This window comes from Artemia franciscana, chromosome 2, assembly GCF_032884065.1.
Source record: "Artemia franciscana chromosome 2, ASM3288406v1, whole genome shotgun sequence".
NCBI classification, from domain to species: domain Eukaryota; kingdom Metazoa; phylum Arthropoda; class Branchiopoda; order Anostraca; family Artemiidae; genus Artemia; species Artemia franciscana.
Genome location: NC_088864.1, coordinates 8,350,129 through 8,372,735, shown reverse-complemented (window position 1 = coordinate 8,372,735; position 22,607 = coordinate 8,350,129). Strand labels below are relative to the sequence as shown.

Sequence of the window (22,607 nt, the reverse complement as noted above, 5' to 3'; positions counted from 1 at the left end):
CCTTAATACCTCTCTCTTTACGCTAAAGTTTTACTTTTCGTTCCAATCATTTAAGAATGACTCCTGAACACACAAAGGCTGTTTAATTAGAATAATAAGCTATTTTAAAAGGTTAGGCAATCATCACAAAATCAACGTCATCACAAAATCATCTTTAGAAAATACTAATTGGGAATAAAACAAGGAAATATATTTCATATTAAGCTACATTTTGATTACTAGAAAAATTATTTTAATATTATTACATAATAAATTATTATAATAATTGGAACAATTGTTACAACAATGATAATCAAAAAAAGTCTTGGTCGAGATTTTGTAATTTCATGGGCATATATTCCAATAAATTTAGGTAATGCTCATTAGATATCTTGAATTAAAATATTATATATTATAAAATAATCAATGTCATCAATGACATCAAAGACATCAAATCAATGTCTGGTTGTTCGGAAATTGTCGGAAAAGCACTATAGAGTCAAAACCAGTCAAAGTGAAGCTATCAGTATCAATTTTTCAGTCTGTCGATTTGTTGAGACAAGAAGCAAACAGATGCATCCATTTGAATCCATCATGGTCAACCCCGATAATGCCTTTTCGATGTTTCTCCATATTTCTAAAATACCCTTGCAATAATCCTTAAATGACGAGCAAATTTGTTCAGGAAAGGATATACGAGGTTGTTTACAAGCACGTGATCAAGGGACGTGTTAAGTAAACAATTTTATCTTTGGTCTTAGTGTTGACTTCTTTGTCAAGGAAGGGTTGGTCACGCCTGAAACAGGATGCTAAATTTGTTACTTCCCAGAGCAGGGGCTAGTCGTGTTAAAGCCAGGTTGCGGAACATTAGTGACTTACTTGTTGGACGAATCCACTTCATCTTAGCTTTTCAACTGTGGTCTGAAAATCCAATTTGATAAATCATGACGGAATGTCGTGACTGAAGGGTTCATGGGATTCAAAATAAAGGTGCGGGAGTAAGCGAAGTTTAGGGTGTCTTGGTAAAGTATACAATAAATGTCTTGGAAATAGGTACATAAAAACATCCACCCCCTTAAAAAGTGGGGGGAGGGTATAAAGTGGAGGAGGACCAAGAATAGCTTCTGAAAATCCTGAAAAAGTTTGTCACACATACCTAAAAAAATATATCAATTACTGCCTGAACTTGGCAAACATAAAAGGACAGCAAATGGAATAACGCATTCCCCGTTCACTGCCCGTGTCAAGACATAAGACCTTTGGTCACTCTTGGATCGAAAATAAAAAAATTAGTTTTTTTTAACTGAAAGTAAGGAGCGACATTAAAATTTAAACGAACAGAAATTACTCCGTATATAAAATGGGTTTTCCCCTCCGCAATCCCTCGCTCTTTACGCTAGAGTTTTTAATTGTTTTAAAAATTAGAATTGTGGCAAAGAGTCAAACTTTAGCGTAAAGAGCAAGGGATTGCGGAGGGGAAAACCCATTTCATGTACGGAGTAATTTCTGTTCGTTTAAATTTTAATGTCGCTCCTTACTTTCAGTTAAAAAAACTAGCTTTTTTTATTTAATTTCTGAACGTTCTTGAATTAATGCATGTTTGATTTTGGCTCTCCGCACATAAATTATTAAAATGAAATTTGTATACTAATTCTTTTTTTGGCTAAATGGCTTTCTCTTAATTTTGACCAGACGATTTTGAGAAATAAGGGGAGGGGAAGGAGGCGTAGTTGCCCTCCAATTTTTCGGTTACTTAAAAAGGTAACTAGCACTTTTAATTTTTAACGAACGTTTTTATTAGTAAAAAATATACATAACTTAAGAATTAACTTACGTAACAAACTTTTATACTCTTATATTTTTATTATGTATATTAGGGGGTTTGTCCCCTCGTTACTACCTCGCTGTTTATACTAAATATTAAGTTTTGTCCCAATTCTTTAAGAATGTCCACTGAATCAGAATTTAGCATAAAGAGTGTTGTATTTATCTCCTCTTAAATACCTCGCTCTTTATGCTAAAGCATTTCTAGAACCCCTCATATGCTTAATAATCTCTGTTCGTTTTAAGTTTTAATGCTACTCCTTACTTTCTATTGAAAAAACTTGTTCATGTTTATTTTTTCATTGTTTTATCTTTATAGTAATGCTAGAAAATCCTGCGCCCTTTTTATTGAGTTTTTCTTCCCCCATGACAGATACGATGAAACCTGGGAAAAAGAAAGAAAAAAGAAAAAAAAATAAAAAAATAAACACGCACCCGTGATCTGTCTTCTGGCAAAAAATACGAAATTCCACATTTTTGTAGATAGGAGCTTGAAATTTTTGCTATAGAGTTTTCTGATACGCTGAATGTGATGGTATTATTTTTGTTAAGATTCTATGACTTTTACGGGGTATTTTTTCCTATTTTCCAAAATAAGATAAATTTTCTCAGGCTCGTAACTTTTGATGACAAAGACTAAATTTGATGAAACTTATATATTTAAAATCAGCATGAAAAATAGATTCTTTTGATGTATCTTTTAGCATCAAAATTCCGATTTTTAGACTTTTGTTTACTACTGAGCCGAGTCGCTCCTTACTACAGTTGGTTACCACGAACTGTTTGATAAATTCATGAATAAAGTCCTAATGAATAAAGTCCAATTTTTAAGATTGGCTTGAATGCCTTTCTGTAGCTTTTCTAACCCCAAGTTTCAAAATTAGACTTATCTACGGCAAGGCATCACTTAGTACCTCTGACACATTAAGCGGGCCATACAAGAAAGGCGTATCAAATCATATATTTTCTAGGCTTAAAAGTCAAACTGACTGCCAAATCGAAGGTAATTGCCCTTGAATACAAAAACTATTGGACCAAGGGTAGACCTACATTTAATTGGATAAAACAAAGATATTACTGTGGAGTGATTGTTCCTTTGTCATAAAATAAAGATGATTTAATTTGACGCAATTCTACATAAGAGTTTTGTTACACAAATATATGACATTTGGAGATACCTACGGCCTCTGTGGCCTCTAAACCTCGAGATTTAAAAGATTTGGAATAAAATTACAAAATGCTTCAAATAGTTAAGACATGAAATTTTGCTAGAAGTTGCAAAAAATTTTGGAGGTTCTTCACCCTGCTCTCTTCAAAGAGATAGCCGAAGCATATCTTTAAAGGGTCAGAGCTCTACAGGTAGAGTGAGTTTAGCTATAATCTGAAACAGTCCATTTTTTTTTTTTACAAAATTCCCAAGAACTTTGTCGCATATTTCTTAAAGGTTGCGGAACAACAATGTCCCCCAAGTTTACCGCAAATGGTTTCTCTGATTATGTCATTTGGAGTTCGCAAGATACCAAAGGAAAGAAGGTGATAAATTTATCTGGTAAGTTTTCTGTTGCTGTAAAAATCTTTTTGATGGTGACTTTCTTGAACGGATTATCTTTCTATGCGGCAACGTTTTACCGATTTTCTAAACATTAAATATGCGTATTGTAAAATTTTTGAATACAAGTAACGCCTTTATTTCCATAATTTAGACAGGGGAATAAGCCCACAGAGTCAAAACAACTGTTTTAAGAGGAAAACAATTTTTACAATGGCATTTATCTCTTCCACTTATTTCTAATGTTCTTACCAATATGAAGGTAGACTTACTCTTAAATGAATGTTTGTTTTCTAAAATAAAAACTGAACTTACTGTCAAACTGAATTACCTAAGGACAATTTTTATAAATGTGAGTAAATAGCGACTTTACCATTTCTGTTCATTTTCAAATATTTCATGCAAATATGGTGTTGTTTCCCCTTAAGGAAAAGGGTTGCCCTCATTTAAGAGCGTCAACTCTTTTCTTTCACCACCTAAATTATCATTTTTGTTTTATCGGATAGATTTTATTGCCAACAAGCTATTTTCCTTACTTAGAATTCTAATATTATGAAACAGAAAAGGAATACTACTCAAAAATAATATATGTCAAATTAATCTATGCCACAAACTGATTGGCAGTATTTATTTTTCTTAATCATTTAGAAATTATAATCCCGGCTTGAAAGTTGACTAAGAACCAAAAAAACTTAAAAAAATTGCTCATTGTAAGATGTGGAACCAAGTCCTCGCAAAATAGAAAAAAATAGTAGGATTCAATGTAACTGACTTGGTTAAAATGAACTAGATAAAGAGTTTTCTTCACTAGCGCAGATTATTTCTTTTCGGTTTAAACAGTGCATTTGAACACGCAGTTTGAAATTTTCGACTACTATGAAACAGGGACGTACGCAGGATGGATTCCGGGGCTCGTGACCTTCGAAATTATAATTTTCTCAAGTTCCTGGGCACTTCTTTTCAAATCACCCCCAAAAAATATTATTTCCCTCCTTCCCTCCTCTCATAAAAGTTCCTACACGTGTACCTGCTATGAGCCAAGGCTCATTATTGGCTAGTTTGCAGCTACTGCTGGAACTATGATGGAATTAAATAAAAAAAAACTATCTTTTTAACTCTTTTCAAACAGTTCGTGGTAACGAACTGTAGTAAGTGAGCGACCCGTAAGTACTGTAGTAAGGAGCGACCCGGCTCAATAGTAAACGAAACTCTAAAAAACGGAATTTTGATGCTAAAAGATACATCAAAAGAATCGAATTTTTATGCTGATTCTAGATATATAAGTTTCATCAAATTTAATCTTTGTTATCAAAAGTTACGAGCCTGAGGAAATTTGCCTTATTTTGGAAAATAGGGGGAAACACCCCTTAAAAGTTATAGAATCTTAACGAAAATCACACCATTGTGTTCAGCGTATAAGAGAACCCTATAGCAAAAATTTCAAGCTCCTATCTACAAAAATGTGGAATTTCGTATTTTTTGCCAGAAGACAGATCACGGGTGCGTGTTTATTTTTTTTTTTTTTTTTGTTTGTTTTTTTTTCCAGGGGTCATCGTATCGACCAAGTGATCCTAGAATGTCGCAAGAGGGCTCATTCCAATGGACATGAAAAGTTCTAGTGCCCTTTTTAAGTGACCAAAAAAATTGGAGGGCACCTAGGCCCCCTCCCACGCTCATTTTTTCCCAAAGTCAACAGATCAAAATTTTGAGATAGCTATTTTGTTCCGCATAGTCGAAAACCATAATAAATAAGTCTTTGGGGATGACTTACTCCCCCACAGTCCCTGGGGGAGGGGCTGCAAGTTACAAACTTTGACCAGTGTTTACATACAGTAATGGTTATTGGGAAGCGTACAGACGTTTTCAGGGGGATTTTTTTGGTTTGGGCTGGGGTTGAGGGGAGGAGGCTATGTGAGAGGATCTTCTCTTGGAGGAACATGTCATGGGGGAAGAGAAATTCAATGAAAAGGGCGCGGGATTTTCTAGCATTACTATAATAAAAAAAACAATGAAAATATAAGCACGAAAAAGTTTTTCAACTGAAAGTAAAGAGTAGCATTAAAACTTAAAACTAACAGAGATTATTACGCATATGAGGGGTTCTAAAAATACTTTAGCATAAAGAGCGAGGTATTTAGGAGGAAATAAATACCTTGCTCTTTATGCTAAGTGTTTTTAGTAATTTCAACTACTTATTCCACGGCCTTTCTGATTCAGGGGTCATTCTTAAAGAATTGGGACAAAACTTAAGATTTAGTGTAAAAGGCGAGGTATTAGCGAGGGTACAAACCCCCTCGTATACATAATAAAAATATAAGATTATGAAAGTTTGTTACGTAAGTTAATTCTTAGTTACGTATATTTTTTACTAATAAAAACTTTCGTTAAAAATTAAAAGTTCTAGTTGCCTTTTTAAGTAACCGAAAAATTTGAGGGCAACTAGGCCTCCTTCCCCACCCCTTATTTCTCAAAATCGTCTGATCAAAACTAGAGAAAGCCGTTTAGCCAAAAAAAAAATTAATATGCAAATTTCATTTTACTAATTAATGTGCGGAGAGCTAAAATCAAAAATGCATTAATTCAAAAACGTTCAGAAATTAAATAAGAAAAACTAGTTTTTTAAACTGAAAGTAAGGAGCGATATTAAAACTTAAAACGGACAGAAATTACTCCGTATATGAAATGGGTTGTCCCCTCCACAATCCCTTGCTCTTTACGCTAAAGTTTGATTCTTTGTCACAATTCTACTTTTTAAAACAATTAAAAACTTTGGCGTAAAGAGCAAGGGATTGCGGAGGGGACAACCCATTTCATATACGGAGTAATTTCTGTCCGTTTTAAGTTTTAATATCGCTCCTTACTTTCAGTTTAAAAAAACTAGTTTTTTTATTTAATTAGCGTAAGGAGCGGGAAGTTGAGAAGGGAACAGCCCCTTTCATACATGGAGTAATTTCTGTTCGTTTTAAGTTTTAATGTCGCTCCTTACTTTAAGTTAAAAAAACTAGTTTTCTTTTTATTTAATTTGTGAACGTTTTTGAATTAATGCATGTTTGATTATAGCTCTCCGCACGTAAATTATTAAAATGAAATTTGCATATTAATTCTTTTTTTTGACGAAATGGCTTTCTCTTAGGTTTGATCAGACGATTTTGAGAAAAAAGGGGTGGGGGAGGAGGCCTAGTTGCCCTCCTTTTTTTTGCTTACTTGAAAAGACAACTAAAACTTTTAATTTTTAACGAACGTTTTTATTAGTAAAAAATATATGTAACTTAAGAATTAACTTACGTAACGAAATTTTATTTTCTTAAATTGTTATTATGTATATGAGGGGGTTTGTCCCCTCGTTAATACCTGACTCTATACACTAAAGCCTAAATTTTGTCCCAACTCTTTAAGAATGACCCCTGAACAGAAAGGCTGTAAAATAAATAGTTGAAATTACTAAAGAATACTTTAGCGTAAAGAGCGAGGTATTTAGGGGGAGATGAACCCCTCATATGTGTAATAATCTCTGTTCGTTTTAAGTTTTAGTGCTGTTCCTTACTTTCAGTTGAAAAAAACTTTTTCATATTTATTTTCATGATAATGCAAGTAAATCCTGCACCCCCTTCATTGAATTTCTCTTCCCCCATGACATATGGGAGGAAGGATCCTCCCAAATAGCCCCCACTCCTCTGCCCCACCCCAACCAAAATAATCGTCTGTATTCTTCCCAATAACCATTACTGTATGTAAACACTGGTCAAAGTTTGTAATTTGTAATCCCTCCTCTGGGGCCTGTGGGGGAGTAAGTCATCCCAAATACACTGTTATTATGGTTTTCGACGATGCTGAGCAAAATGGCTATATCAAAATTTTTATCCAGTGACTCTGGGAAAAATGAGCGTGGGAGGGGGCCTAGGTGCCCTCCAGTTTTTTTAGTCACTTAAAAAGGGCGCTAGAACTTTTCAATAGAATGAGCCCTCTTGCGACATTCTAGGAGTACTCGGTCGATAAGATGACACCCGGAAAAAAAGATAAAATAAAGACGCACCCGTGATCGGTCTTCCGGCAAAAAATACGAAGTTCCACATTTTTGTAGACAGGGGCTTGAAACTTTTACAGTAGAGTTCTCGTATACGCTAAATGCGATGGTGTGAATTAAGATTAATTCACACAAGCGATCGTTAAGATTCTATGACTTTTAGGGGGTGTTTCCCGTATTTTCCAAAATAAGGCAAATTTTCTCAGGCTTTTAACTTTTGACAACAAAGACTAAATTTGATGAAACTTATATATTTAAAATCAATACAAGATACATCTTTTGATGTATCTTTTAGTATCAAAATTCCGTTTTTTAGAGTTTCGTTTACTATTGAGCCGGGTCGCTCCTTCTATAGTTCGCTACACCGAACTGTTTGATTACGAGGAAATTGATTTTGTAATTACTTAATTATTTTCATCTGAGCAAGCAAAAGATACTTGACAGAAGCCAAGTGTCTTAAAAGTGAATCTATAGTAAAGAGCTGTAGGCATAACCTTAAAAATTGTTGCGCAAAACGCAAAACAAGGTTTGTAACCTGCTCAAGGCTTTACATTTGTGTGAGCAATCAGAGAAAGGTCGGAAACAACTAATTATGCCTTTTCAGGATATCAAAATGCTCAAATTATGTTCTTTTTTTTTACCTATTCTTGTTTAAAGATATACTTGAAAAAAAAAAACATATGTTGCTGTTAAGTGCTCTGGAACTAGTTTAGCAAGAAATAGAGGACATAATTGATCCATCAAGAGTCTTGCAGACTTATGTTGATATTATCAACCGTTCAATGATACGGACTTCAAACCATTGTATGATCGTTGATATTGGAAGAAGAATGGTTGAGACTTAGATCATCTGATTAAATGCACGCTACTATATGGTAATTAGTTACGAAAGAACGGCTTTAATGCAACTACATTGCTCTATAAAAGTACGCAAACAATACTAAATGCAAAATTCACATAGCCTGGTTTCAACAATAGCTAAGGGTTAGGATTAACACCCTTTAATAGCCTCATGAACAATCAAACTGAGCTTAATGGGAAGTCATCAGTACCAGGTATCTGGAATTTTTCTTTGGGGTGGGGTGGGGTTACCAAAATAAATCTTTTTTAAGTGATGTTTACCGAAAAAAAATTTGTCGAGGGGTAAGGGTTTTTGCTTGCACTCTTAAGACCAATTTTTTTGGTCTTTTGGTCTCAATTTTTTTGGTCTCGATTTTTTTTCAAAGCAATATTTTTTTACGAAAAAAAGGCAGTATTTTTATCTGCATTTTTACGGCCCATTTACGAGTCAGACAAATATTTAGGGGGCGGAGGGTTCAAAGCTGGTAGCCCCTTTCTTGATATGGTCCTGATCCGTATTGTCAGAATAGCCTTTCAGAACGAAGAGCCTAAAATCAAGCAAATTTACTGTTCATAAGAACAATGGTAATTATGTCTGCATTCGATGGATTGCCACAGAAAACTGGCCACTGATAAACTGAGATACTGAGAATAACTGAAACTGAAATAATTAAGAAACTGAGTTAAGACGTCAGTGCGTTGTATTATTATTTATAATCGTTGTGTTGTTAATAGCACGCAGACAAATTTTCCTAACCTAAAAGGGGGTTTGACTAACCTCCTGAAATATCTGTCCGACTCGTATAAACGTAATAAAATGCATATAAAACAAATTTTTTATGCTTTTTTAGTTTTTTCGTACCCCCCCCCCAAAAAAAAATCCCAGCAAGGAAAATCTCCTTTTTTCTTACTGTTTTCTGTTTACTGTTTCTCAGTTTCTTACTGTTTTGAAAATGGAGTTCAGAGGAACTAAAATAGAGTAAACGTAAAGAGCGGGGCATTGTGGAGGAAACGCCCCTTCCATATACAGAGTAATTTCTGTTCGTTTTAAGTTTTAATGTTGCTCCTTGCTTTCATTTAAAAACCCTTTTTTTATTTAATATAAATAAAAAGCACGCCATCAGATTCATACATATCAGAAAGCCTTGCTGTAGAAGTTTTAAGCTCCTATCTACAATTAAATGAAAAAAACAAGTTTTTCAACTGAAAGTAAGGAGCGACATTAAAGCTTAAAACGAACAGAAATTACTTCGTATATGAAAGGGGCTGATTCCTCATCAACGCCCCGCTCTTTACACTAAAGTTTGACTTTTCTCTCAACTCCTCTTTTTAAAACAGTAAAAAACTTTAGCCTAAGGACCGGGGCGTTGATGAGGAAGCAGCCCCTTTCATATACGAAGTAATTTCTGTTCGTTTTAAGTTTTAATGTCGCTCCTTACTTTCAGTTGAAAAAACTTGTTTTTTTTTAATTTAATTTCTGAACGTTTTTGAATCAATGCATGTTTTGACTTTGGCTCTCAGCAGAGGAGTAATTGAAACGAAATTTGCATATTTTTTTTTTTTTGGCTAAATGGCTTTCTCATAATTTTGATCGAATGATTTTGATAAAAAGAAAGAGCGGGGGAGGAACCGTAGTTGCCCTCCAATTTTTTGGTTAGTTAAAAAGGCAACACAACTTTTAATTTTTTTACGAATTTTTTTATTAGTAAAAGATATAATTTTGTCCAAATTCATTAAGAATGACCCCTGAATCACAAAAGCCGTAGAATAAATAGTTGACATTACTAAAAATACTTTAGCGTAAAGAGAGAGGTATTAGGAGGAGGTGAGCCCCTCATATGGGTAATAATTTCTGTTCATTTTAAGTTTTAATGCTGCTCCTTACTTCCAGCTGAAAAAAACTTTTTATTATTTATTTTTTCATTCCTTTTTTTAAGTAATGCTAGTAAATCCTGCACTCCCTTCATGGAAATTTTCTTACCCATGACAAATTCCTCGATGGAAATCTCCCCCAGAATATCCCCCTCTTTTCAACCCCTCGCCCCAACCAAAAAATCCTCCTGAAAACGCCTGTACACTTCTCAATAACCATTACTATATGTAAGCATTAAATAAAAAAAACTAGTTTTTTTAACTGAAAGTAAGGAGCGACATTAAAACTTAAAACGAACAGAAATTACTCCGTATATGAAATGGGTTGTCCCCTCCGCAGTCCCACGCTCTTTACGCTAAAGTTTGACTCTTTGCCACAATTCTACTTTTTAAAACAATTGAAAACTTTAGCGTAAAGAGCGTGGGACTGCGGAGGGGACAACCCATTTCATATACGGAGTAATTTCTGTTCGTTTTAAGTTTTAATGTCGCTCCTTACTTTCAGTTAAAAAAACTAGTTTTTTTAATTTAATTTCTGAACGTTTTTGAATTAATGTATGTTTGATTTTGGCTCTCAGCACATAAATTATTGAAATGAAATTTGATTTTGGCTGAATTATTGAAATGAAATTTGATTTTGGCTCTCCGCACATAAATTATTGAAATGAAATTAGTATATTAATTTCTTTTTGGCTAAATGGCTTTCTCTTAGTTTTGATCAGACGATTTTGAGAAATAAGGGGTGGGGAAGGAGGCCTAGCTGCCCTCCAATTTTTCGGTTACTTAAAAAGGCTACTAGAACTTTTAATATTCAACGAACGTTTTTATTAGTAAAAAATACACGTAACTTAAGAATTAACTTACGTAACAAACTTTTATATTCTTATATTTTTATTATGTGTACGAGGGGGTTTGTACCCTCGTTAATACCTCGCTCTTTACACTAAATCGTAAGTTTTGTCCCAATTCTTTAAGAATGACCCTGAGAATAAAAAAAAAGAATAAAAATCTAAAATAGAATAAAACTATTTATTCTACGGCCAGAAAGGCCGTAGAATAAATAGTTGAAATCACTAAACATATTTTAGCATAAAGAGCGAGGTATTTATCTCCTCCTAAATACATCGCTCTTTATGCTAAAGTATTTTTAGAACCCCTCATATGCGTAATAATCTCTGTTCGTTTTAAATTTCAATGCTATTCCTTACTTTCATTAAATAAAAAAAACTAATTTTTTTAACTGAAAGTAAGGAGCGACATTAAAACTTAAAACGAACAGAAATTACTCCGTATATGAAATGGATTGTCCCCCTTCGCAATCCCTCGCTCTTTACGCTAAAGTTTGACTCTTTGCCACAATTCTACTTTTTAAAACAATTAAAAACTTTAGCGTAAACAGCGTGGGACTGCGGAGGGGACAACCCATTTCATATACGGAGTAATTTCTGTTCGTTTTAAGTTTTAATGTCGCTCCTTACTTTCAGTTAAAAAAACTAGTTTTTTTTATTTAATTTCTGAACGTTTTTGAATTAATGCATGTTTGATTTTGGCTCTCCGCACATAAATCATTGAAATGAAATTAGTATATTAATTTTTTTTTGGCTAAATGGCTTTCTCTTAGTTATGATCAGACGATTTTGAGAAATAAGGGGTGGGGAAGAAGGCCCAGCTGCCCTCCAATTTTTCGGTTACTTAAAAAGGCTACTAAAACTTTTAATATTCAACGAACGTTTTTATTAGTAAAAAATATACGTAACTTAAGAATTAACTTACATAACAAACTTTTATATTCTTATATTTTTATTATGTGTACGAGGGGGTTTGTACCCTCGTTAATACCTCGCTCTTTACACTAAATCAAAAGTTTTGTCCCAATTCCTTAAGAATGACCCATGAATCAAAAAGGCCGTAGAATAAATAGTTGAAATCACTAAAAATATTTTAGCATAAAGAGCGAGGTATTTATCTCCTCCTAAATACCTCGCTCTTTATGCTAAAGTATTTTTAGAGCCCCTCATATGCGTAATAATCTCTGTTCGTTTTAAATTTCTATGCTATTCCTTACTTTCATTTGAAAAAAACGTTTTCATAAATTTTTTTTCATTGTTTTTTTTATAGTAATGCTAGAAAATCCTGCGCCCTTTTCATTGAATTTTTTCTTCCCCCATGACATATTCCTCAAAGGAAAGATCCTCCCACAAAGCCCTCTCCCATCAACCCCACCCCCAAACCAAAAAATCCCCATGAAAACGTATGTACACTTCCCAATAACCATTACTATATGTAAACACTGGTCAAAGTTTGTAACTTGCAGCCCCTCCCTCAGGGATTGTGGGGGAGTAAGTCATTCCCAAAGACATAGTTATTATGGTTTTCGACTATGCTGAACAAAATGGCTATCTTAAAATTTTAATCTGTTGACTTTTGGAAAAAAATGAGCATGGGAGGGGGCCTATTTACCTTCCAATTTTTTGGTCACTTAAAAAGGGCACTAGAACTTTTCATTTCCGTTAGAATGAGCCCTCTCAAGACATTCTAGGACCACTTGGTCGATAAGATGACCCCTGGGAAAAAAAACAAGAAAACAACAAACAAACAAATAAACACGCACCCGTGATTTGTCTTCTGGCAACAAATACAAAATTCCACATTTTTTAGATAGGAGCTTGAAATTTTTGCTATAGAGTTCTCTGATATACCGAATGCGATAGTGTGATTTTCGTTAAGATTCTATGACTTTTAGGGGATGTTTCCCCCCTTTTTCCAAAATAGGGCAAATTTTCTCAGGCTCGTAACTTTTGATGACAAAGACTAAATTAATTGAAACTTATATATTTAGAATCAGCGTAAAAATTCGATTCTTTTGATGTATCTTTTAGCATCAAAATTCCGTTTTTTAGAGTTTCGTTTACTATTGAGCCGGGTCGCCCCTTACTACAGTTCCTTACCACGAACTGTTTGAAAAGAAAATAATTCGGTATTTCGGGGCTTCTGACATTATTACTCCTTTGCGGAAGTTAGGCTCAAAATTGAAAAAGGATTATATTTTTTCTCTGGGCCCCTTCCACCTCTTAGTTTGTTTATTTTCCCGTTAGTTTTCACCTGTTTTCGCTTTATAGTTGTGTTATCTCTTAGCAGTTCTTTCGTTAGTTGAGTTATGGCTGTGGTATATATGTTTTATCGCTCGTATAGTTGTGTTATTTTCAAATTATACTCCATAATAGAGAGGCTCCGAACACCAGCATTGTATATTAAGCTTTTAATTTGACGTTTTTTTCTAACGTGACCAGCTTCGTCCTGCGACCTTTTCATTGAATTTTTTCCCCCATGGCATATTTCTCCAAGGAAAGATCCTCCCACATAGCCCCCTCCCTCAACCCTACCCGCAAAACCAAAAAAATCCCCCTGAAAACGTCTGTACACTTCCCAATAACCATTATTATACGTAAACACTGGTTGAAGTTTGTAACTTGCAACCCCTCCCCCAGGGACTGTGGGGAGTAAGTCATCCCCAAAAACATAGTTATTATGATTTTCGACTATGCTAAGCAAAATGGCTATCTCAAAATTTTGATCTGTTGACTTTGGGAAAAAAATTAGCGTGGGAGGGGCCTAGATGCCCTCCAATTTTTTTGATCACTTAAAAAGGGCACTAGAACTTTTCATTTACGTTAGAATGAGCCCTCTTGTGACATTCTAGACCACTTGGTCGATACGATGACCCCTGGGAAAAAAAAAAAAAAAAAAAAAAAAACAAATAAACACGCACCCGTGATCTGTCTTCTGGCAAAAAATACGAAATTCCACATTTTTGTAGATAGGAGCTTGAAACTTCTACAGTAGGGTTCTCTGATACGCTGAATCTGATGGTGTCATTTTCGTTAAGATCCTACGACTTTTAGGGGGTGTTTCCCCCTATTTTCTTAAATAAGGCAAATTTTCTCAGGCTCGTAAATTTTGACGGCTAAGACTAAACTTGATGAAACCTATATATTTAAAATCAGCATTAAAATGCGATTCTTTTGATGTAGCTATTGATATCAAAATTCAATTTTTTAGAGTTTTGGTTACTATTGAGCCGGATCGCTCCTTACTACATTCGTTATTCGTTATTCCTTACTTTCATTTGAAAAAACGTTTTCATGTTTTTTTTTCATTGTTTTTTTTTATAGTAATGCTAGAAAATCCTGCGCTCTTTTCATTGAATTTTTCTTCCCCCATGACATATTCCTCAAAGGAAAGATCCTCCCACAAAACCCTCTCCCAATAACCCCACCCCCCAAACCAAAAAATCCCCATGAAAACGTCTGTGCACTTCCCAATAACCATTACTATATGTAAACACTGGTCAAAGTTTTTAACTTGCAGCCCCTCCCTCAGGGATTGTGGGGGAGTAAGTCATTCCCAAAGACATAGTTATTATGGTTTTCGACTATGCTGAACAAAATGGCTATTTTAAAATTTTAATCTGTTGACTTTTGAAAAAAAAATGAGCATGGGAGGGGGCCTATTTGCCCTCCGATTTTTTGGTCACTTAAAAAGGGCACTAGAACTTATCATTTCCGTTAGAATGAGCCCTCTCGCGACATTCTAGGACCACTTGGTCGATAAGATGACCCCTGGGAAAAAAAACAAAAAAAAAACAAACAAACAAATAAACACGCACCTGTGATTTATTGTCTTCTGGCAAAAACTACAAAATTCCACATTTTTTAGATAGGAGCTTGAAATTTTTGCTATAGAGTTCTCTGATATACCGAATGCGATAGTGTGATTTTTGTTAAGATTCTATGACTTTTAGGGAATGTTTCCCCCTTTTTTCCAAAATAGGGCAAATTTTCTCAGGCTCGTAACTTTTGATGACAAAGATTAAATTCATTGAAACTTATATATTTAGAATCAGCGTAAAAATTAGATTCTTTTTATGTATCTTTTAGCATCAAAATTTCGTTTACTATTGAGCCGGGTCGCCCCTTACTACAGTTCCTTACCACGAACTGTTTGAAAAGAAAATAATTCGGTATTTCGGGGCTTCTGACATTATTACTCCTTTGCGGAAGTTTGGCTCAAAATTGAAAAAGGATTATATTTTTTCTCTGGGCCCCTTCCACCTCTTAGTTCGTTTATTTTCCCGTTAGTTTTCACCTGTTTTCGCTTTATAGTTGTGTTATCTCTTCGCAGTTCTTTCGTTAGTTGAGTTACGGCTGTGGTATATATGTTTTATCGCTCGTATAGTTGTGTTATTTTCAAATTATACTCCATAATATAGAGGCTCCGAACACCCAGCATTGTATATTAAGCTCTTAAATTGAAGTTTTTTTCTAACGTGACCAGATTCGTCCTGCGACCTTTTCATTGCATTTTTTCCCCCATGGCATATTTCTCCAAGGAAAGATTTTCCCACATAGTCCCCTCCCTCAACCCTACCCCCAAAACCAAAAAAATCCCCCTGAAAACGTCTGTACACTTCCCAATAACCATTATTATATGTAAACACTTGTTGAAGTTTGTAACTTGCAACCCCTCCCCCAGGGACTGTGGAGGAGTAAGTCATCCCCAAAAACATAGTTATTATGATTTTCGACTATGTTAAACAAAATGGCTATCTCAAAATTTTGATCCGTTGACTTTGGGGAAAAAATGAGCGTGGGAGGGGCCTAAATGCCCTCCAGTTTTTATTGGTCACTTAAAAAGGGCACTAGAACTTTTCATTTCCGTTAGAATGAGCCCTCATGCGACATTCTAGGACCACTTGGTCGATACGATGACCCCTGGGGAAAAAAAAACAAAAAAACAAAACAACAAACAAATAAACACGCACCCGTGATTTGTCTTCTGGCAAAAAACACAAAATTCCACATTTCTGTAGATAGGAGCTTGAAACTTCTACAGTAGGGTTCTCTGATACTCTGAATCTGATGGTGTCATTGTCGTTAAGATCCTACGAATTTTAGGGGGTGTTACCCCCTATTTTCCTAAATAAGGCAAATTTTCTCAGGCTCGTAACTTTTGATGGCTAAGACTAAACTTGATGAAACTTATATATTTAAAATCAGCATTCAAATGCGATTCTTTTGATGTAGCTATTGATATCAAAATTCAATTTTTTAGAGTTTTGGTTTCTATTGAGCCGGGTCGCTCCTTACTACTGTTCGTTACCACGAACTGTTTGATTTTACATTTTGAAACTTGCTAAAGATCTAAATAATGGCAAACTAAAATTTTCTTTAAAGTAAAATTATTATCAAATTATGTTACTGACAGGTTTCGATTCGGTGCAAGAATAAAAATTTTCAAGGCGAACATAAGTAAACACTTTATACGATTCTGTAAGAACTGTGCAAGGTACGCCAAATACTTAAAAAATAGCGAGCCTAGGGCAAATAATGTGAAACAGATAAAAAAATCAGATGAGAAATACTCCATACTTCTTATGGAATATTAAGGTATTAGCACTAATGCACTTGGTGGAATCTTAGCTTTATTCAATAAAAAAAAAAAAAATTACCTGAAGGTAAGGACTGATAGTAAATTTTATGACCAAAAGACATTTCCCCTGGTGCTGTGTGGGGGGGGGGTCGTGTTATTTCCAAAGGTATAGTTATTGGACCGTTCAACTATAATGAGCAAAATGGCTGTCTCAAAATTTTGACCCGTCGACTTTGGGAAAAAAGGGGCAGGGGGCAGGTTGCCCTCCAATCTTTTTTGTCACTTTTCTAAATCGCAAAAAATTCAATTTTTTAGAGTTTTGGTTACTATTGAGCCGGATCGCTCCTTACTACAGTTCGTTACCACGAACTGTAAGATTGGTCAAAGTTTGTAACTTGTAGCCCCTCCCACGGGGACTGTGGAGGAGTAAGTCGTCTCCAAAGACATAGTTATAAGGTGTTTTGACTACGCTGAATAAAATGGCTATCTCAGAATTTCGATCCGTTGACTTTGGGAAATAATTAGCGTGGGAGGGGCCTAGGTGCCCTCCAATTTTTTTGGTCACTTAAAAAGGGCACTAGAACTTTTTATTTCCGTTAGAAGGAGCCCTCTCGTAACATTCTAGGACTACTGGGTTGATACGATCACCCCTGGAAAAAAAAAAAACAAAAAACAAAAAAACAAATAAACACGCATCCGTGATCTGCCTTCTGGCAAAAAAATACAAAATTCCACATTTCTGTAGATAGGAGCTTGAAACCTTATAGTAGGGTTATCTGATACGCTGAATCTGATGGTGTAATTTTCGTTAAGATTCTATGACTTTTAGGGGGTGTTTCCCCCTATTTTCTAAAATAAGGCAAATATTCTCAGGCTCGTAACTTTTGATGGGTAAGACTAAACTTGATGAAACTTATATATTTGAAGTCAGCATTAATATGCAATTCTTTTGATGTAGCTACTGATATCAAAATTTTTTTGAGTTTTGGTTACTATTGACCCAGGTCGCTCCTTACTACAGTTCGTTACCACGAACTGTTTGAAAATGTGGAATTTATACTTTTTTGCCTGAAAAAAGATCACGAATATGAGTCTATTGTTCTTATTTCCTTTTTTTATAGGGGGGTGATTTCATCAAACCAATTGTTCCAAAAGATCAAGAGAGAGCTTTTTCAAAAGGGAGTAAAAACATCTAGTGGTTTTAAAGATGTATAATATGCTCTTGCTCTTTGTTTATATTTATATTTGTTATACGAAAATGTGCCAAAAATATTTCTGGAAAACTTTATGAAGGGGAGGGGAAGATCTTCTCTACGGGCAGAATTTCCCGTGGGAAGGAACGTTTCTGGAGGAAATTTTTCAGGGTGGACTTTACAATAAGGAGATTTCCTGGCATGATAGGAAAACAGTCAAAAATAAATTTAAAAAACTAGTTTTTTTCAAGTAAAAACAAGGAACAACATTAAGCAACAGAAAGTAACATTTCTATTCGTTTTAAGTGTTAATGTTGCTTCATACTTTCAGATGAAAAATCTTGTTTTTTATTGATTAAATAAAAAAACAAGTTTTTTTTACTGAAAGTAAGGAGCGACATTAAAAATTAAAACGAACAGAAATTACTCCGTGTATGAAAGGGGCCGTTTCTTCCTCAACGTCTCGCTCTTTACGCTAAAGTTTTACTCTTTCTCTCAATGATACTTTATTAAACAGTAAATAACTTTAGCGTAAAGAGCGGGACCTTGAGGGAGGAACAACCCCTTTCATGCACGGATTAATTTCCGTTCGTTTTAAGTTTTAATGTCTCTCCTTACTTTCAGTTAAAAAAAACTTGTTTTTTTTTTTTTAAATTTAATTTCTGAACGTTTTTGAATTATTGCATGTTGCATTTTGGCTCTCCGCAAAGGAATAATTAAAAAAAATTTGCGTATTAATTTTTTTTGCTAAATGGCTTTCTCTTAGTTTTGATCAGATTTTATTAGTTTGATTAGTCTTGATTATGATCAGTTGCCCTCCAATTTTTCGGTGACTTAAAAAGGCAACTAGAATTTTTAATTTTTAACAACGTTTTTATTAGTAAAAAATATACATAACTTACAAATTAACTTAGGTAACGAACTTCTACATTCGTATATTTTTATTATGTATATGAGGGGGTTTCCCCCCTCGTTAATACCTCACACTTTACACTGAAACTTTAATTTTGTCCCAATTCTTTAAGATTGACCCCTGAATCACAAAGGCTGTAGAATAAATAGTTGAAATTACAAAAAAAAATGCTTTAGCGTAAAGAGCGAGCTATTTAGGAAGAGATGGACCCCCCATATGCGTAATAATCTCTGTTTGTTTTAAGTTTTAATGCTGGTCCTTACTTTCAGTTGAAAAAACTTTTTAATATTTATTTTTTCATTGTTTTTTTCAAAATAATGGTAGAAAATCCTGCGCCCCCTTCATGGAATTTCTCTTTCCCCATGAAAAATTCCTCCACGAGAAGATCCTCCCATTTATCCCCCTCCCCTCACCCCCCCAACCAAAAAATCATCCTGAAAAGGTCTGTACACTTCCAAATAATCATTACGGTATGTAAACGCTGGTCAAAGTTTGTAACTTGCAGCCCCCTCCCTTGGGACTGTAGGGGAGTAAGTGAGCCCCAAAGACATAGTTATTATGTTTTTCGACTATGATGAACAAAATGGCTATCTCAAAATTTTGATCTGTTGACTTTGGGAAAAATGAGCGCGGAAGGGGGCCTAAGTGCCCTCCAATTTTTTGGTTACTTAAAAAAGGCACTATAACTTTTAATTTCTGTTAGAATGAGCCCTCCTGCAATATTCTAGGACCGTTTGGTCGATACGATCACCCCTGGAAAAAAAACAAATAAACAAAAAACAAACAAATAAACACGCACCCGTGATCGGTCTTCAAGCAAAAAATACGAAATTCAACATTTTTGTAGATAAGAGCTTGAAACTTCTACAGTAGGGTTCTCTGATACGCTGAATACGAAGGTGTGATTTTTGTTAAGATTGTATGACTTTTAGGGGGTGTTTACCCCTATTTTCCAAAACAAGGCAAATTTTCTCAGACTCGTAACTTTTGATGAGTAAGACTAAATTTGATGAAACTTATATATTTAAAATCAGCATGAAAATTTGATTCTTTTGATGTATATTTTAGCATCAAAGTTCCGTTTTTTAGAGTTTCGTTTACTATTGAGCCGGGTCGCTTCTTTCTACAGTTCGTTACCACGAACTGTTTGATACGTGAAAAGTGATGACATTGTAGTATGTTTTCAATTATACTAATACAAGTTTTCATGCCCATTTCCTTGGTAGAAAACAACAACAAACACTGTTACTACTATTACTGCTACTACTACTACTACTACTGCTTCTACTACTACAACTACTACTAGTAAAACTACTACTACTACTACTTCTACTACTACTACTACTGCCACTACTACTACTACTACTACAGATACTACTACTACTACTTTCGACTTCTACTACTACTACTTCTACTACTACTACTGCTACTACTACTACTACTGCTGCTACTACTACAACTACTACTAGTAAACTACTACTACTGCTACTACTTCTACTACTCCTACTGCTACTGCTGCTACTACTACTACTACTACTACTACTTCTACTCCTACTACTTCTACTACTACTACTGCTAGTACAACTACTACTACTACCAGGGATGGATCTAGAGCCAAATCTTGGAGGTGGGCCAATATGACAAGGGCACCAATGCTCAAAATATGGGGGGGGGGCAATAAGACAGGCAATAATACATTATTATTATTATTATTAGTATTATTTTTATTATTATTATTATTATTATTATTATTATTATTATTATTATTATTATTATTATTATTATTATTATTATTATTATTATTATTATTATTATTATCGAGATTAATGTGAGTATAAACAAATGTGCATTCCAACATATGTTAGTTGGAGGATTTGACAGTCAGTGAGTTATTGGGAATAGCAATACTACAGAAAAAAAATAGAATTCTTGCGAGCGCATCTCCCTCCCGAAAAAAAAAATCCTATTCCTAATGCTATTCTATGCCAATAAATTCATTTGCTCTGACCAACTGTCATTTTATAAGAGTTGGTCATAGTTAACTTGATAAAGACTCACCTGCTTCCAAAAGTTCATAATCCAAACTCGGGTTGATTTTTGGCCTCTGGAAAGATTAAAATTTATGGCGCTAACACCGTAGAACATTTCATGCTAAAATAACTTTAGAATTTTAGTTATGTTGTGTAATCTTACAAAGTGAACCTTGTCCGAAACGTAGGCAGCGCAAGTAGACCCGAGCTTGAAGCAGAATTTTAAATTTCATAAGTTTATGAAAATTTATGGAAAAGCTAGCCTAAGTTGTAACAAAATATAATCCTTTGGATGATCAGTCAAAAATTTTGAAAAATTATTAATAAACTTTTTCTAGGAACACTGTCTTTTCATTCCAAGATATCCTGGTCCAATAACCATAAGATTGTACCAGAGCTTAAATCCCCATCTCCATTTCACATTTTCATTCTATATTACTTTGCTTATGATGATTGTGATGATTTTAGATGATGATTCTAATGGTTTTAAGCATCTTTGACACTAGCCTAATATGAAAGGACTTGTTTGAAAGACTATGCTTAAAGCATGCAACTTCATAACTTATCATAATAATTTATTACGTACTTAGTGGGAAAGTAACTTCATTGTGGCTTCATGTGCAACCATAGTTAAGTAGTTTACATTATGGAATACACACAATTGTCTTTTGGAAATACTACATCAACCAGAAATAAGTTTATAATCATTACGGACACTATGTAGTCCAGTGTAGTAAGCATACATAGTCAATGTGAACTAACTATTATCACAGTTTAATAAAAAAAAACACTATACAAAATTCGAGTTCTCAGGTCAATTCTTGCTCGATGTTAGTTTATACTTTTCAAATAGTCATAGTTCAAATAGCAAACAAACTTGGAGATGCCTAAGAACAAAGTATATGAGGGGAAGGGTAAGGAAGAAAATTAAGAATGATATTTTGTTGTCATGATAGGCTTCGTGACTCCAAATTAAACAGCTCGCATACATATAATGTATAAGACATATAAGTATGTCGCATACAAAAACACCCTAAAAGTCTCTTAAACCAAATGGTTTTTAACAATGCTTAAACAGGCATTGTGCAAGTATAAGCTATTTTCACCTCTTTCCTCATTCCTCTTTCCCCATCTCTTATACAAATTAAATAAAAAAATCTTTTTTTTACCTGAAAGTAAGGAGCGACATTATAATTTAAAACGAACATAAATTATTCCGTATATGAAAGGGGCTGTCCCGTCCTCAACATCCCACTCTTTACGCTAAAGTTTTTTTTATTGTTTTTAAAAGTAAAGATGGGAGAAAGAGTCCAACTTTTAGCGTAAAGAGCGAGGTGGGGAAGAGGGTGTTAGTTTCGTCATCCCCTTTTATAGGGGATGTTTCCCACTTTTTTCGAAAATAAGGCACATTTTCTCAGGCTCTTAAATTTTGATGGGTAAGATTAAACCTGATGAAACTTATATATTCAAAATTAGTATAAAAATTCGATTCTTATGATGTATCTTTTGGTTTCAAAATTCTGTTTTTTAGAGTTTCGTTTGCTATTGAGCCGGGGTGCTCCTTACTACAGTTCGTCACCATGAACTGTTTGATTTCGGGTCTTGACAGTTACAAAACTTTGGATTGCGTTGTTGTTTTAGGTGAGTAAAAAGCAACAAACTTAAAGTAGCGAAAAACAAAAGTTGTGATGAAGTAATTAATTTTCAAGCAACTATTGCAGAAGGCAAATAGCCTTGTTGAAAATGGAAAAAATTACAATAATTTGTGTATGACTTTGGAACGTCAACCATTCAGTGAAATTAATATTCCTTGACAAGTATCCAAAAAGGTGATAACGAATCGCATGACAAATTCAGGCTTATAAAATTTTTCAAAGTCAATCTTGATCTTCTAGTCTTGTCAAGTAATTCCTTTGTGTCCTTAAGAACGTCAGATTAATCACTGTCGAGAAAT

At 34.4% G+C, this 22,607-nt stretch overlaps 1 protein-coding gene across 2 annotated transcripts in view; it reads left to right on the top strand.

Moving 5' to 3' along the window:
• Positions 1 to 22,607, top strand: part of LOC136037006 (ribosomal protein S6 kinase 2 beta-like) — an 884,370-nt gene that overhangs the window by 180,370 nt on the left and 681,393 nt on the right. The window lies entirely within an intron of this gene.